The sequence below is a fragment of the Limulus polyphemus genome, unplaced genomic scaffold (genome assembly GCF_000517525.1).
Source record: "Limulus polyphemus unplaced genomic scaffold, Limulus_polyphemus-2.1.2 Scaffold264, whole genome shotgun sequence".
Taxonomy (NCBI): domain Eukaryota; kingdom Metazoa; phylum Arthropoda; class Merostomata; order Xiphosura; family Limulidae; genus Limulus; species Limulus polyphemus.
The window spans coordinates 383,249-399,407 of NW_013665874.1; the positions used below are offsets into that span (position 1 = coordinate 383,249).

At 33.8% G+C, this 16,159-nt stretch overlaps 1 long non-coding RNA gene across 4 annotated transcripts in view; it reads right to left on the bottom strand.

Moving 5' to 3' along the window:
- The window catches only part of LOC111085178, a 214,011-nt gene extending 198,128 nt beyond the window's left edge, over positions 1 to 15,883 (bottom strand). Inside the window, exons 1-2 of one of the 4 annotated variants that reach the window (XR_002610016.1) lie at positions 15,682 to 15,883; positions 2,772 to 3,120 (exon numbers count right to left, since the gene is read on the bottom strand). This is a non-coding gene — a long non-coding RNA (uncharacterized LOC111085178). The remainder of the gene's footprint in view (positions 1 to 2,771; positions 3,121 to 15,681) is intronic. The other 3 variants (XR_002610015.1, XR_002610014.1, XR_002610017.1) reach the window with 3 other exon arrangements.
- Between the last annotated feature and the right edge of the window lie 276 nt (positions 15,884 to 16,159).

Below are 16,159 nucleotides of genomic sequence, written 5' to 3' on the forward strand. Positions count from 1 at the left end.
TATATTTTATTATACTGGTGTCTGAATATATTTTTTTTCTTAACTTGATCTTGTCAACAAAAAACAAAAGCATTTGTTTCTTGGTCATTCTTTCTTGAAATTTCACTCACTTTTTCACTAAATAACGAGTTAGAAATGACGTAATGCGATAACAGGAGTTTCAATACTGATATATTCATTTGTTCATGGCAAAGGAAAAATGTGCAGAACAGCACGTGCTTTTCAACTTGTTGTGACGCACGATGCCGTTAAAATACTCGTGAAATTAAACCGACAATATATTAGTGATATGCAAGAATAAAATTAGGAAGTTACGTCAAGGTGGAATTAGAGGCAAAGCTACGTGCTGGAGAACGTGACATAGCTGTCAGGAACGAAAATTAGCTGATAGATAGATAGACATATAGATAGATAGATAGACACTTTTTAATATTTTTTATTAAAACAACCAAGTCAGTTTTTACAATTTTGACACCAAACAACCAGTTTTTACAAGGAAATAAAAACGTGTTCATCCCTTACATTATTTACATGACCAATTCATCACTCTTATCCGTAACATCTATAAATAATTATTACATACTACTACATATTTAAAATAGATGATGTTTTAAAGTAATGATTACCTTTAAATATATTCAACAACCTCAGAAGTAATATTTGTAAAATGTTGAAATAATTTTCAATACCTTTATTAAATATTCAAGCTGTTGTTTTGCAAGGTTTCAATCACATCATCAATTATTATTTACTCAATAGAATATATTATACAAAAATTATATATTAAATAAATAAGTATATATATACATATATATATATGAGTTGCACTCATTCATTCTATATATTATACAAATTCCTTTCTAGTTTTGACTACTGCTACTTTTAGAAGTAAATTTGTTAAAATCATGTCACTGACAGTTTTAATTCCCTCTCTGACTTTACATTATTTATCATAAGAAAAACTAGATTTATATAATTTAAAGTAGATAAATTTATATAATTTAAAGTAGACTAATATTGAGTCCCTCAATATTAGTCTGAGTTCTAACCACAGTTCTTTTCTCACTTAAGTGTTAATCTCTATAACAGACAAAAGAAATAAAATGTTTCTTAGATTGGTTTATTGTGAATTATATAAGTTATATTTTACCTACATAGATTTTGTAATCCTATGTTTCCTTGTAGAGGAACCACTCGATCAAGTGAAACAAACCCCTTCTAAACAATTCATAGATGGATTAAGTTTCCCTAACCACCTGGCCATGCCGAAAACTTTGAAGTTCAGCATTACCACTCACTTCTCCTGGCATGGCCAGGTGGCTAGGGCGCTCGACTCGCAATCTGAGGGTCGCAGGTTCGAATCCCTGTTCCACCAAACATGCTCGCCCTTTCAGCCGTGAGGGCGTTATAATGTGACGATCAATCCCACTATTCATTAGTAAAAGAGTAGCCCAAGAGTTGGCGGTGGGTGGTGATGACTAGCTGCTTTCTCTCTAGTCTTACACTGCCAAATTAGGGACGGCTAGCGCATATAGCCCTCGTGTAGCTTCGAGCGAAATTCAAAACAAACAAACACTCATTTAGGCAACTGATCCTAAATGCAGCATATTGATTGGTGCAAGTTCCATGTTTTTTGTTGTTTTTTTTACTAGGTAACATAAATATGTTATTTGTTCAAAAACAAACTTAATTTAAAATTAAGCCACTCTCTTGTTATCGAACGCCGATAATATCTTGAGAGTATGATTAAAATAATTCAAATTTACAAGAACTCTCTTTCTTACCACTAAGAAAACTTCGATCTAAGATCTAAAGTATGGCTTACGTGATTATCTAATCTCTTCGCTGAAACGTTTTATACGAAAAGTTTGGCAAGTTTTCCTGGCTTGTGTTCCAGAACAATTCACGCCTAACGGGTAATCTCAAACAATCCGAGATTCCAATCGTAATTCGAGCGATAACACCCAACAATCAAACTCGCAACATCGCGTAATTACAAAAATAATAATCAAATACTTGTATATCAGAGCAAGAAAAAATTACAATGAACGGTTCATGCATGCACAAGAAGAAGAAAATACTTGGTTAGGTGCTAAATGACGCTATTAAATTCAATAAGCTATATCTTTGTAGATAAACTCCTATATATATACATATATGTATAAAAGAAGTATATTAAAATTTATTCCCAACAAAATACTCGGGACTATATGCTAATATTAAACAAAGTTGCACGAAAGAGTTGTAGACCATTTTGAATGAGTTACATTCTGGTTTTGAGTTACGTAATATCAATCAAGTAGCTCCATGTGATTAGACTGTGATTATTATCTTGAGCTAATTAACCTATTTAACCTGTTTTGAGGCTCTTGTGTTTGAATAATGTCTGAATCTATGACTGTTCAACTCATTTTAAGAAGCTATAAGTCAGTTCCGGTGTCATTCATATGTTGTTTTATATATCTTGTTCTCTCACCGATAGATGTAACTGTGCGCTGTTACCCACGGCTCAGTTTTCCAAGTACGAGATGAAAGTGCCAAAAGCCAAGAGTATTGTTTATGTGTCAGTGAAAATGTTCAAACCAGTTTCACAATTTAGAAACAGGCAAGAATTAAACGAAAAAGAAATCCCTTTATTTTAAAGCCTTCTATAAGTAATTGAAGTCAACGTATGTTACAAAATAGTTTAAATATAATATATGTACTAAATTTTAATCAAGGTTTGATATACGCATACTTTCTACAAGTAACAAACACATTGATAAACTTACCGTTATAAGAAAGAGTATCTGTAGATGGCGAACTGCGTCTTTATGCAATCAAAGTTACTAAATCATATCCATCTTGCACGTGACAGGAAAACGAAGCACTTGACCATCCTGCGGATAAAGACATGTTCGTTGAGGTCGTTGATATTCACCCAGAGTTACGTGTTTAATCACATGTTCTGATAAAGTAATCATATGTTAAGCGGTCTGTCGTGAATTATGAAATCTCAACATCGGAACATACAAAAAAGTGCCTTTGGGAAAAAGTATCACTTCTTGTGGTTTGTTGACAAAAGTCCCGTCACAGGCTTTATAGTCTCTTTACATCACAGTCCTCTTCAACCAGCTGATGCTGAAAATTTTCAATAAAATATATTAAAAATAAAAACATAATAAAACTTTTCAAAAGTACAATTTGACTATGTTATGCATAAATGATTATTTAACAAAAATTGTCAGCATTAAATTGATAATTACAAAATCAACATAGTGTACGTAGTAAAACAGACGATCCAACATAGTGTACGTAGTAAAACAGACGATCCAATATAGTGTACGTAGTAAAACAGACGATCCAACATAGTGTACGTAGTAAAACAGACGATCCAATATAGTGTACGTAGTAAAACAGACGATCCAATATAGTGTACGTAGTAAAACAGACGATCCAACATAGTGTACGTAGTAAAACAGACGATCCAATATAGTGTACGTAGTAAAACAGACGATCCAAAAGTAAGTTGTAGGATATAAATGAAGTCAAGTTTGTAACTCAATAGTATTCTAACAATTAATCACGTTACATCAATTCTTACTTTTATAAAAGCTTAAACAGTAAAAGAAGTTGAAAAGTTTATAGAGTATATTGCCCAACTGAATAGCAGCGACATCTGTAGAGCGAAACATACATCAACTATATAGCTTTACGGGGTTTGATTTATCTCTTTTTTGTTCCTATGTAACTTCGTATCAAAATTTTACTAAAGATAAAAGATAGGTAAATAAATTTATTAGATGGTTTCATTATTTTAAATCATCTACGCAGCTTCAGTTATTGAGAAAATAATACTCAACAAGATTATATGCTAAAAACAGCCTATCCAAATCAACAAAGTGGATAATTTCGCAATACCAATACAAAAATAGTCAGGATAATTAGATAAGTTGCTCATAATAAAACCGATTGTTATTATGTAAACCGAGACATTCACCGCGGTGAAAAGTAAAATGTTCTTTTTCTATGAATCTGCTCAGTGTAAAAATATTCAAAACACGCAAGAATTTTCAATTATCTCCGTTTCAATATTAGTTTCTTGAATCGACGTTTATGAACTAAATACTGTATGGTCTCAGTTTTCGTTGTTATTTCATTTAGACAAATAATTTAACCAATACGTAGATGAACAAAAAGCTCACACATTCATATATACATGCATTTCAGGAGCAAAAATCAGAACAGCAAGGTCGCGATACTGTTTAAGTGATATATTTGTATGATAACGCACTAAACAAGAAAATTTCGCAGTCAAAACTACAAACCATAAGGTAGAAGACCAAAGCTTTATTTTATGTTCTTACACGTTCTCGAAGTAGTGAAATGTTTTGATGATTTAGAGATAGCTTAAAACACTCAGATCGCAGTATCAATAACGTTAGATCTCCAGTTATTTATTTTCAGTCATGTGTATGCATTTTTTTTTTGCTTACAGATTTATAACTTTTTAGAACTAGTAGATATCTTACGAAAGCGTGCGCTTGTTAATTCAAAATTGTTGTTTTTAGCGCAAAGTTACATAATGGGCTATATGTGCTCTGTTTACCGCGCGGAATCAAACCCTGTAAACTTACCGCTGACCCATCCCATTGGGGGACTAATTTAAAATAAGATAAATGTTTGTGACAATGGAACTTATATGCAATTATAAAACTATAATGTATAGTGACAGCAAGGTTCTCAGCATAACATCATTACCAAATAAAATAAAAAACAGAGCGGATCGCGGGATCGAAACCAGGCCTTGAACATACTCGTTCTTTCAGCAGTTGGGTTGTTATAATGTCAAAAAATAGAGCGATGAAAGAACGGTCTAATTGTTAGGGCGCTCGTCTCATAATCTGCGGGGCGCGGGATCGAAACCAGGCCTCGAACATACTCGCGCTTTCAGCAGTGGAGGCATTATAATGTGACAGTCATTCCCATTATTCGTTGTTGAAGAATAGCCTAAAAATTAACGTTGGGTGCTGCCGGCCAGTTGCCTATCCTTTAGTCGGCGGGAAAAATTAGGGACGGCGGAAGAAAACTTAATAGCTTTGCCATAAACAAAACAAAATGTGATGTAAGAAAAAAATCCCTAGGTTGCAGTATGTAAAAAGCCAGCTGCATGTAAACAAGTAAAGAATTCAAATAGAGGAAGTAAGTGTAAGGATAGCTAATATCAATATTTCAGAAAGAATGCAAACACGATAGTAGGGATGGTAGTTGCATCATCCCTACGTAATAGCACAGGCACACAGCGTAGTAGAATGCTAACAGACAAATATAGGATAAATTAAACTCAGTTGTGATTGAATAATTATATATGTTGCTATATGTTAATTACTGCTTGTGCTATTATCTAGGGATGATGCAAATGCCGTTCCTACTATCTTGTTTTCATGGTTTTTGAAGGATTGATATTAGCCATCCCTACATTTACTTCCTTTATTTGAAAAGTTTTTCTTTGCTCATTTGCTTGTTGTTGTTTTTAATGTAGTGTTTCAATAGACATAGGAAGGTTGTATTTATAACCAAGTTCTAAATGTAATGAGGTTCCAATTGTAACATTTAATATTTATCTATTATTGGATAGTAAATCCTGTTTCACCCTGTACCTACGCTTTTTAAAGAAACACCAAATATCTGTAAAAAAGCTGACTTCAAGGGGTAATGATAACATCGTTTACACTATAATTATGATTTTTAAAAAAATACTACTAGTTATTAATAATACTTATAAAAGTGGATACTCCATTTGAAACTATGTCACTTTATTGAAATTGGCTGACACCGTTGTTTCGGTTTTTGAGTTATCATGTAATATAAAAGAAGCAGAAGAAAGAAGAACAAGAAATTCAAACTTTTTACTATAATACTTATAGACATTTCCAAAACTTCTGACTCAGTCATTACACAGATAGTGTTATAAAAAGAAAGACTATATAATATTGTAAAGTTCTGATGACCTATTAAAGAAATATTCAAAATACCATTTCGATGGCCAACCGGAACCATTTCTACATTGGCAGTACTACCACGTGCCTGATATATAAATTAGTGTTTGGTTTTTAGAAGTTTCGTCCAAAGCTACATAAGGACAATCTGTGCATAGCCATCCCTAAGTTTGGATTGTTAGACAAGAGAGAAGACAACTAGTCAACAACATTCTCCTCCAGTTTTTGGGGATTCTTTTGTCTGACCGAATAGTGGGATTTGACTGTTAGTTTTATGGTGAGCCCACGGCACCAAACTTCGGAGCCCAGTTTTGCGGCAATGGGATACAAACAATAAATCTTCAGATTCATAGTTTGAGCATGCTGCACTAGGCCACATCTGGGCTGAATACATCATTTATATGAGCGTTGTGTCCTCCTAGAAATAGCCGCTCCCTCTCCTAAGATAAAATAGTTATTCAAAACATTGAAATGAAAACAATGTTGTACTATTAATTGAATATACATAAGCATATGTAAGTGAATGCTTATCCTTTAGAACCGTTTTCAGTAGCAGAGAGAAATGCTAGCGTTAACCTTTCAAACTATTTGTGGTGGGAGGTCATAATAAGAATAGCAGTGCTGGCCACTAGAACGAAAAGCGTGGTGAAAGGTCAAATGATACCAAAGGCAGTGTTGACCAGCAGAATTACTTAGTGTATAGACAAGTAATAGGGAAAAATGCAGTATTACTCACTAGAACCATAACAGTAAAAATATGAGTCGATGTTCCCCACCAGAACCACTAGGCAGTGTTGACCAGCAGGATTACTTAGTGTATAGACAAGTAATAGGAAAAAATCAGTATTACCCACTAGAACCATAACAGTAAAAATATGAGTCGATGTTCCCCACCAGAACCACTAGGCAGTGTTGACCAGCAGGATTACTTAGTGTATAGACAAGTAATAGGGAAAAAATCAGTATTACCCACTAGAACCATAACAGTAAAAATATGAGTCGATGTTCCCCACCAGAACCACTAGGTGGGTAGGACGAAATATTAAAAGCCATTGTTATTCGTGAGAGAGAGACTTAATCACTAGAACCACTAGCGCGGTGGGAAGCAATAATATAAGTCAGTTTTGACCACCATAACCACTGATATGATGAGAAGTAATAATATGAGAACCCTAGCGTGTTGATAATTAATAAGCCACCATTAACCACCAGAACCACGAACGCAGTGAGACGAAATATTAAAAGCCATTGTTTTTTATATGAGAAACTTGTTTGGGGTGAAGTAATGATAAGATCAGTGTTTTCCATAGAACTAATAGTGTGGTTGAAATAATGTCAGTGTTTTCCATAGAACTTATAGCGTGGTTGAAATAACAAGATCAATGTTTTTCACCGAACTAGTAGCATTGTTGAAATGATAAGATCAATGTTTTTCACAGAACTAGTAGCATGGTTGAAATGATAAGATCAGTTTTTTTTCCATAGAACTTGTAACATGATTGAAATAATAAGATCAGCGTTTTCCATAGAACTTGTAGCGTGGTTGAAATAATAAGATCATCGTTTTCCATAAAACTTGTAACGTGGTTGAAATGATGTGTCAGTGTTGGCTAGGAGAAGCGCCAGCGTGGTGGAAAGGAATAACATGAGCCATTTAGAAATCCTATTACTTTAAGTTCATCATGAAGAACCACCCATTATTGATGTTTCATGTCATCTGATTTGGAAGTCCACATTTGATTTTATATTAAACTATACAGTGAAGTTGGAAAATTGCTAGACTGTAGTCAACATTGAATTTTGGGTACATATTCAAGCAAAAACAGAGAGAAGGAGAATTAAAACAAACATATTTGTATTTATGGTGATTTCTATCCTTGATTATGCCAAAGGCATTCATATTATTGTTTGTTTTGAATTTCGCGCAAAGCTACACGACGGCTATCTGCGCTAGCCGTCCCTAATTTAGCAGTGTAAGACTAGAGGGAAGTCAGCTAGTCATCACCACCCACCGCCAACTCTTGGGCTACTCTTTTACCAACGAATAGTGGGATTGACCGTCACATTATAACGCCCCACGGCTGAAAGGGCGAGTATGTTTGGTATGACAGGGATTCGAACCCGCGACCCGGAGATTGCGGGCCGCATTCATATTAAAATAAGTCTTTTCCCAAAAACTTCAGCAAACAGTTTATACACAAAGAAACAAATTGATTCAATTAAACACGGTCGAACCATATAACCGATGTGGATAAAAAATTCGCGCCTAATTTTCTGGTTTGGACACAAGTATAAATCAGAAAATAGAAACAATACATGAATAAAAACAGTTATGAAATTGGGGCGTGTGAGTGTATATTAACATTACAGATTAAAATGTATAATTGTTAATAGTTAGAGAACTATATTTCGAGCCTACAACGTTTTATGTGACAAGCAGAATATAAAATATTTCACATCAAAAGAATTAGGTATGCTCCATGAATATAATCAACGTGTTGTGTCACGCCGTAACAGTTATGATATTGCCTAAAATCAATTATCTTACATTGTTAAGGTCATTTAACTCGTGGAAAGTTGACCATAGTACTACGAGATTTGTAATGTAAATGTACTGCTGCTACGTGCAAGCTGGCATCAAACTCACCCATGATGCTCATCCCACTTGCCTAAACACTACCAAATGGTATTAACACTACAGCTGTATGTAACATGAATGCATGTTAACAAATTTTGCACATCTCATTCTTCCAACCTAAGAAAAAATCAGCTTGTCTGTCAAACATAAAATTCCAATAATCCCCCCCCCCCATTAATCCCTGCAACAACTAGGGTTACACAATAGTGAATGTTGGTCATGGAAAAGTGCTAGCATTTCGTTCACCTTGGGAGTACCTGTAGCGTTGAGCAATTCACACACACACACAAAATCCCACCAAAGAATTAAGCTGATAGTTTTTGTTTTTAAAAGTAAATTTCTTATCATTTCTTCTCTCGAAAAAAACATCAAAAAGTGGTCGAAATGGGTTACATCATTATATCAACTAGCAGAAATACCCGACCTCCGGGCAGGTATAACTGCTAGTTTCTGCGGAAGGCTATTGGGCCTGCGGCCTTTTCTGGAATTGTTTGACAGTTCTACAACAATACACTCATACTTGACTTTCAATAATGTTTACCATCCATAAGAAAAAGGATTTTATTGAAATTTTAGTTTAAAAATGAGCCATCATCACAGCATTACATCACAGAGTAGATTTTATTGAAGTACTTCTTTGTAAACGCAGTTGTCAATGAAAGTGCCTAGCTTTTCTGTTGCAACAGTCATGAGATTTTCCCTAAAGAAAAACAAATACTTTTTTTAAGTTTGTTTTTTGATTGTTTTATATTTAAAACTTACTCCTTTTTTGTAATTTTTATTGTTAAATATGAAACATATCATTTTTGTGGAGATTTTAATTGTTTTATTTATTGCTCATCTATAAAAATACTGCCTAGTTATAAAAATATTCCCCAGTTATGATTGATGATGATCTGTGCGGTTGTTTCCGAGATCCGAGTTTTGGGATTATTATTATGAATTTAAACGTAATAGTTTTTTTTTCGTTTGTTCACAAAACACCGCATATTACCATTAAACTTAAAGCTATACAATAACGATAAATGGCTAATTTATAGATACTAAAGGGTACATATGTGTAAGTTATATTTAATTTACTATAACAAAACACTAGACAAACAAAGTGGCGTATCTTTTTACACAGAAAATACGATCCTTTTCATAACGCGAAATTCAGTTTGTTTTATGGAAGTTAAGCCTAATATTCAAAGGCTGTATCTATTTCTTGTGTACTTTTCCTATATTTATTTATGTTTTGCTACAAGAGTTATTCGATAGTTACTTATAACATTAACTGAGTACGTAAAAAAAAAAACCCTATTCCAGATTTAACACAGAATTAAACAATATCTTGGTTAAGTCTACATCACATTGTTTTTTGAAACACCAGAACTATAAAACTGGCTAAGAAACGCGGTATTATTATTATTGTGATAGTTGCATCAATTCGACTGCATAATTATACAACTTATATCAATCAGTATCGCATTGGAAACATAGTCGTATTTTTTGTTTAAAGAAAAACTTCATACCTATATAAACGAAATAGCCCGGATGTTTAAGAATATTTTCCATAATTTTGATATGAATATGTGGAAAAAAACTTTATAATACACAGACTATATTTTACTGGAATGTGTTTAATATCACCATGAGGCTGAACAATTTGCGAGATATCTCACAAAACTAAAATCGTATCTCGGGGGCTATAAGAGAGTATTTGATTCAACACATATTATTTCGCTGTTACATTACTTTGCTATCTCTCCAGAAAACCCTCGGGGCAACATCGGCGCTCGCGCTAAAGAGATAACACTAACGTTCAAAGTCGAAAATGTTGTTACTTTGTTGTGATAAGTTTCTCCTAGTGATTATTTCTACAACACAGAAGAAAATAGAGAATACTGTATTTCTTGTTTTTACATTTATAAAACTTTAAAACTACAAAAGGGAGTAGGGCTTCCGATTTTTTAAAATGATTTCCCCAAATCTAAGCTGAATCTTTGTAATTGTTTTTGAAAATATTACAACTTTAATTTTTCCAACAGCAAAATCATCGTATTTCGAGGGATTCGATTCGCAAACAAAGTATAAGAAACAAATGATTTCCAGAAACAAAAATTAATTCATAAACGAAACCACAAACTCAATTATTATTCGTATTTTTTTAATTAAAGGTCTTATAACTGCTGTTTTTTTTAAGAATGCTATAATTATTTAACTACATAATTTAAGCATTTAAAAAAAGGCTTGATTTTCAAAAGTTCTGTTTAAAAACAACAACAACAACAGAAATCCTCCCACATAAATATTGTTCCCTTGCTGCATAATTTAATTTAGAGTTGAATTCCTTTCTCTCTCTTTTTTTTTGCAGTTCCCCTGGGCAATAAAGATAGATAGTATGTTGTTGTTTTTTGCTATGTGGGAGGATTTCCTCCACCTTAAGATGTATATTCATCGTACGTCAGATTTTAATAGTCCTAGAGTATTCATAACAGTAACATAGACATATTTATATTTTTTATTCGCTAAAATAGATTTTCAATTTTTCAATTTATTAAACTTAATGGCCCGAAGCCATAGCAGACGAGAGCTTTCCTCTCCAGAAACGATAACGTTACACTAGAATAGGGAAGGCAAAAAGCCTAGCAGGCGTTTTGCTTAAAAGTATGAAATTGAACACGAATAATTTCTAATGCTGAAGCCTAGAAAATAATGCTCACGAACATATACTTTGTGAATGACATTTATTTGTATGTGGAAAACATTAGGGTGTTTTGCATCGTAAAATGATAGAGCAAACTCAGATAACATAAATATAGTTTGATGTACACTTTCAAAGACACTTGTAATGTTTTGGTCGTTTTAGTATCGACATGCACGGTTTATAGTTTACATCATAGTTATTTAGCATTGCAAATAACCTGTAGTAAAATAGTTCACACAGCTCGATTCACTTTTGGTTCAACATATTCGAACAACTAAAACGATTAGGTTCAGTTTCGTTATTTGTTAGGCTCAATTTCGTCCATAGCTGTTTATTGGTCAATAGAAGTCTTCACAGTGGCAAAATTTATTAAATATTTGGTGGGTGGTGCATTCAAGAAAACGTCTTTTATTTAGACAAAAAAATCCACGTGTTTATGTAATTAATAACTGTTAGATTAACAAAACTCCACGAAAGTCATTCTGCCACAAAAACAAGTGGCGTCGCAAATAATTCTAAAGCAACTCTGTGAAAAAACCTATGCAGTTTCTTAGGATTAAAGTAATACTATATATACAGATAGATTATTATATATTATATAGATAGATACACAGATTTACTAATATTACATCAGATTTTTCAAGTACCTATAACTTTATTAATATTTTCATCAAACTGAATTGTACGTTTACTCCACTCGAGAAAGCTTTACATGATCTATCCATCTATACATGTAAGATGTCGTAGGTGCACAAGCTTGAGATTTGTTCAACTTGCGAAGTTGATAATTATAAATATAGTAATTTCTTGTAAGAAAATACCTATATTAAGTTTGTTACAATGAGGACAGAGAGACAGTAGCGAGAAAAAAAGATTGCTGTAATTTCACATCATTCGGTAGAACACAAAGGTTATGACAAATCACATTTTTGGCCTGATGTATATAACCATGATCTAAAACTTGGTATAAATATATTTTGCTTTTTTACCCTTTTAAGTGAGCGTTTCTTTTACTTAATGTAGTAATTCATTGTTAGATTTTTCGGGATTTTATGTCCATTACTTAATAAAGGGTTTTTATGTAAGGCATTAGAAATTTTCAACTTGAACGGCACTTTATTGGACAAATGGACTTAATGGTGAATTGTAAGATCCCTAAGACTCAGACATAAGGAAATCTCTAATTTTAAAATGCTGACCAGAAGGAAAACAATCATACAGACACAACCACCGTCTAAACGGCTAATCTTACTGTAGAACATGTTCAGCAGCAGGACGTAGGGTCGAATCTTGAACCTTCTGATCCACAGTTCGACAAACTAACCATTAGAACACACCCGGTCCTTATATGTAAATCCTATGTTTTTGCGGTATGTTCTTCAAGAACCGTTTTAGTTAGAAAAATTTTCACATTTATTAGGAACGAAACTCAAACACACTTAAACACTGTACTAACTTTAATTTTTCACCGTATACTTCATTTTATAAAGTTCATATTGTTAGTTTTCGAAACTATGTGTCGCTTTATTGAACTTAAACCAATTGAAAAGGCTGTAAAGATATATATATATATATTAAACTTTTTTTTAGTTCAACACTACTATTTGTTGGTGGCACTTCGTGAAACCGAACAATGCACAATCATGTGTCCGTACATCACCAAACCAAGACTTCAAGCAGCAATGGTTATATGAGTTATGACGTGCAGCGATGAAAAAAATCTAAACTGTAGGATTTAAGCACATGCATCAGTATTAACCTGTAATTGTAGACCAAATAAACGATTTTTAGACTCAATATGCAATGAGTTATTTTTAATAGTTCATTATTATATTTTCCTTACAAAGGTTATTTTACATTGTTAGCTAAGTATATGGGTTTAGGACTAATCTAAATCTCCTAACCTGGCCGTTCCTCGTGACAAATTGTTGGTATTACGGCCGATAGTACCACTAACCGCGAGACTACCAAACTGAGGAAACAGTTCATTCTAATTTCTATAAACAGGAGTATTGTTTTCTACTAGGGACGGATGCAACTGATCCATAAACCTTAGTTTGTCCCCATCCCGAATTTCTTCTGTTTATAAGTAAGAATGAAAGAACAGTATGTGTAATTAACTATACTTATTTCCAGGTACATTTTTAGTCGTGGTTTTCCAAAGTAGTCATAACTTGTGCCTTTTTAACTTTTAATTAACTATATATAAGGTTGAGTAGAATATATTAAAACAATTCTGAATCTGAAAATCAACAAGCCACTGACAACCATTGCCAGTATAAAGTTATATTTCGCACTGTTTGATGTTATGTAGGTAGTATGATGCTACCGAAAATTGATCGCTTTTGAGAATATTATGTAACAGCCCCTTCCTAAGCAAAATATTCATACATTCAGATCATAAAGATGTGTTCAGATCAGGGATTTAGAATTTCTAAGACGGGGATTTCTTTTGTGCTTAATATCATTGGAAAACAAAGGAATGTGTATCAACTTGCGGCACCAGGACCATCCAGAAACAGAACAACAACAACAAGTCGTACCCCAACCGTGGCATGCAAAGTACAGCGTCTTGTAACAAGTAAGAATCCTCGAACACAAAGATCAGTGGCAAAAGCTGTCCATGTGCCCAAGGTAACAGTGCGCAACATAATCAAGACGGATCTTCGTTGAGAAACGAGGCCAACAGGGTATGGGTTCACCAAGATAATGCTTCCAGTCATACCTCCCCTTCACTGTCGCATACCCCAAGCAACTGGATAATGAAACAGATATTCCATACGAAGACAATCGGTCAAGTTGCCGGACGCAGCGCCTATGGATTTCTGTGAGATTGGACTGTTAATGCAAAGCTGTCATCCTCGCACAGTACACCAAATTGATTAGGAAGGCATGCAGGAATGAGTGGTGTGGATATAACAGCCTTACAACTGATTCCTTTTCAATGAAAAATATGCTGCAGGGCTATTGTCAAGATATACAATCGTGTCGTCAGATAGGGCATGACAAGACGTGGCGACATGGACTGTAACAACGTGGTGAGGCTCCAAAATCGTTTAAATATAACGTACTCGATCTCCGCTTACTAATTATATTCGCTTAGTAATTTACTCATTCCACTTTATAACATTATATTCATGTCAGTGTTTTCTCTCCACATTATTTAGTTAAGTCATGATTTTTCTAATTTTGTTAATGAATTAACAAAGTAAAGTTTATTGTAATTACAACTTATATTATCATAACAATTCCATATCGTTAGATAAAAAAAAAATTAAGAACAGTGCTTCAGTTCTTACCGTCAGAGTTTGTTAAACTGTAAAACGCAAAAGTTGCCTAAATTCTTTTACTGTGATAAACCACAGATAAATAGTCTAATGGCTTAGCTTGATCAAACTGAATGTGAAATTTAATTAGAAAAGGCCATGAAATCGAACGTACTCGTGATTTGTAATGTTATAAATTATTATTAATTCTCAGAAATATGCTGCTTATAATTTGGTTTGAAACATAAATCATTATCTGTGAGAGAAATCGTTTTGATAAGTCACATTTTAATCTTATTCCTACTGAATTTTATATCTTGGATGAGTAAAAAAACTGGCCATTAAAAAGTGAGCTGTCAGATCTCCCTGGTGGCAAAAGGCTTAAACGTCCAAAGATACCTTGATGCAAGTACTTAATTAAAAACTCTGTGGCATCTTCAAAATAGACTTAACAAATTAATGTATATTAATGGCTGATCGTCCGACGATCAATAATCGAATTGCGTCTTATAGCATAAGACTGAAGATAGAACCAGATAATGTTATCTAAAAACATATCGACTTTCACTCATCAGAGCTTTCACCAGATCATAAATGGTTTATTTGTTGCTAAGTGCAAAGCTAAAAACGGGCTATCTGTGCTCTGCCCACTGCGGGCATAGAAACCGATTTTTAACATCATAAGCCCCCAGAATTACCACTGAGCCATCGAGGAACCATCAATGGGTTAATGGTGAAGAAAGTCAGCAATTTGGAATTTATAAAGCTTTAGATGGAGCAATTTGAGTTGTATAACAGCATGTAGAATCTGACCGAATTTGGATTCAAGTTTATTTAGTATTGTAGTTATGTAACCCACTAGTTTCTCCAGTCATAACTTGGCCAAAGGCGTTCATCTTTGCAAATTACAAAATGTTTCTATTTAACACTATTAGCTTGTTCGTTGTACTCAAAGCCCTAAGCCAATCAGAAGCTTCTCCTGAAAAGCATATGCTCAGTCACATAATATGATGTTACACGTGTCAGTGTACGACATGTGCAAGCACATTGGCTGCTAAATGAGTAAAACTGTTTTTCCTAAGTTAAAAAAGGGAAATTTGTATAACTTACCAGATGACTAAGACTGTCATATACATTTGAAGTAGTTTCTTATATGAGTCAACTTTTAGAACGTCTTTTTAAACTGTACTTTAAGCTTAACGCTGAAAGTGTCAGCAAACTTATAGTAGGATTTAAACATATATCCGTTTCGGTTTTCACAACCACTGCGTTGGCTAGCTACAAGTCGACTAGCTGTGCTATCTCATCGACAGCACCAAAATGAGAACATTACAGCCCGACCAAGTGATTCACGTACCGAGTATATGCTGTGACGTTAGCGCTTTATTTTGCCTGTCATTGTGTAAAAGATAGTCCTCTTTTGAGACAATACAATATGCAACTCGATAAGAGATGCCGTTCTTTGGAAATCGTACCCATATTTTTGAAAAGGCAAATAGTAGCCTCCAAATTCTTTTCAGAAACCTGGCATTCATGTTGAGCGTGTATATCTGCAGTCGAGACTTGATACAATAGAGGCGGGCTAGTG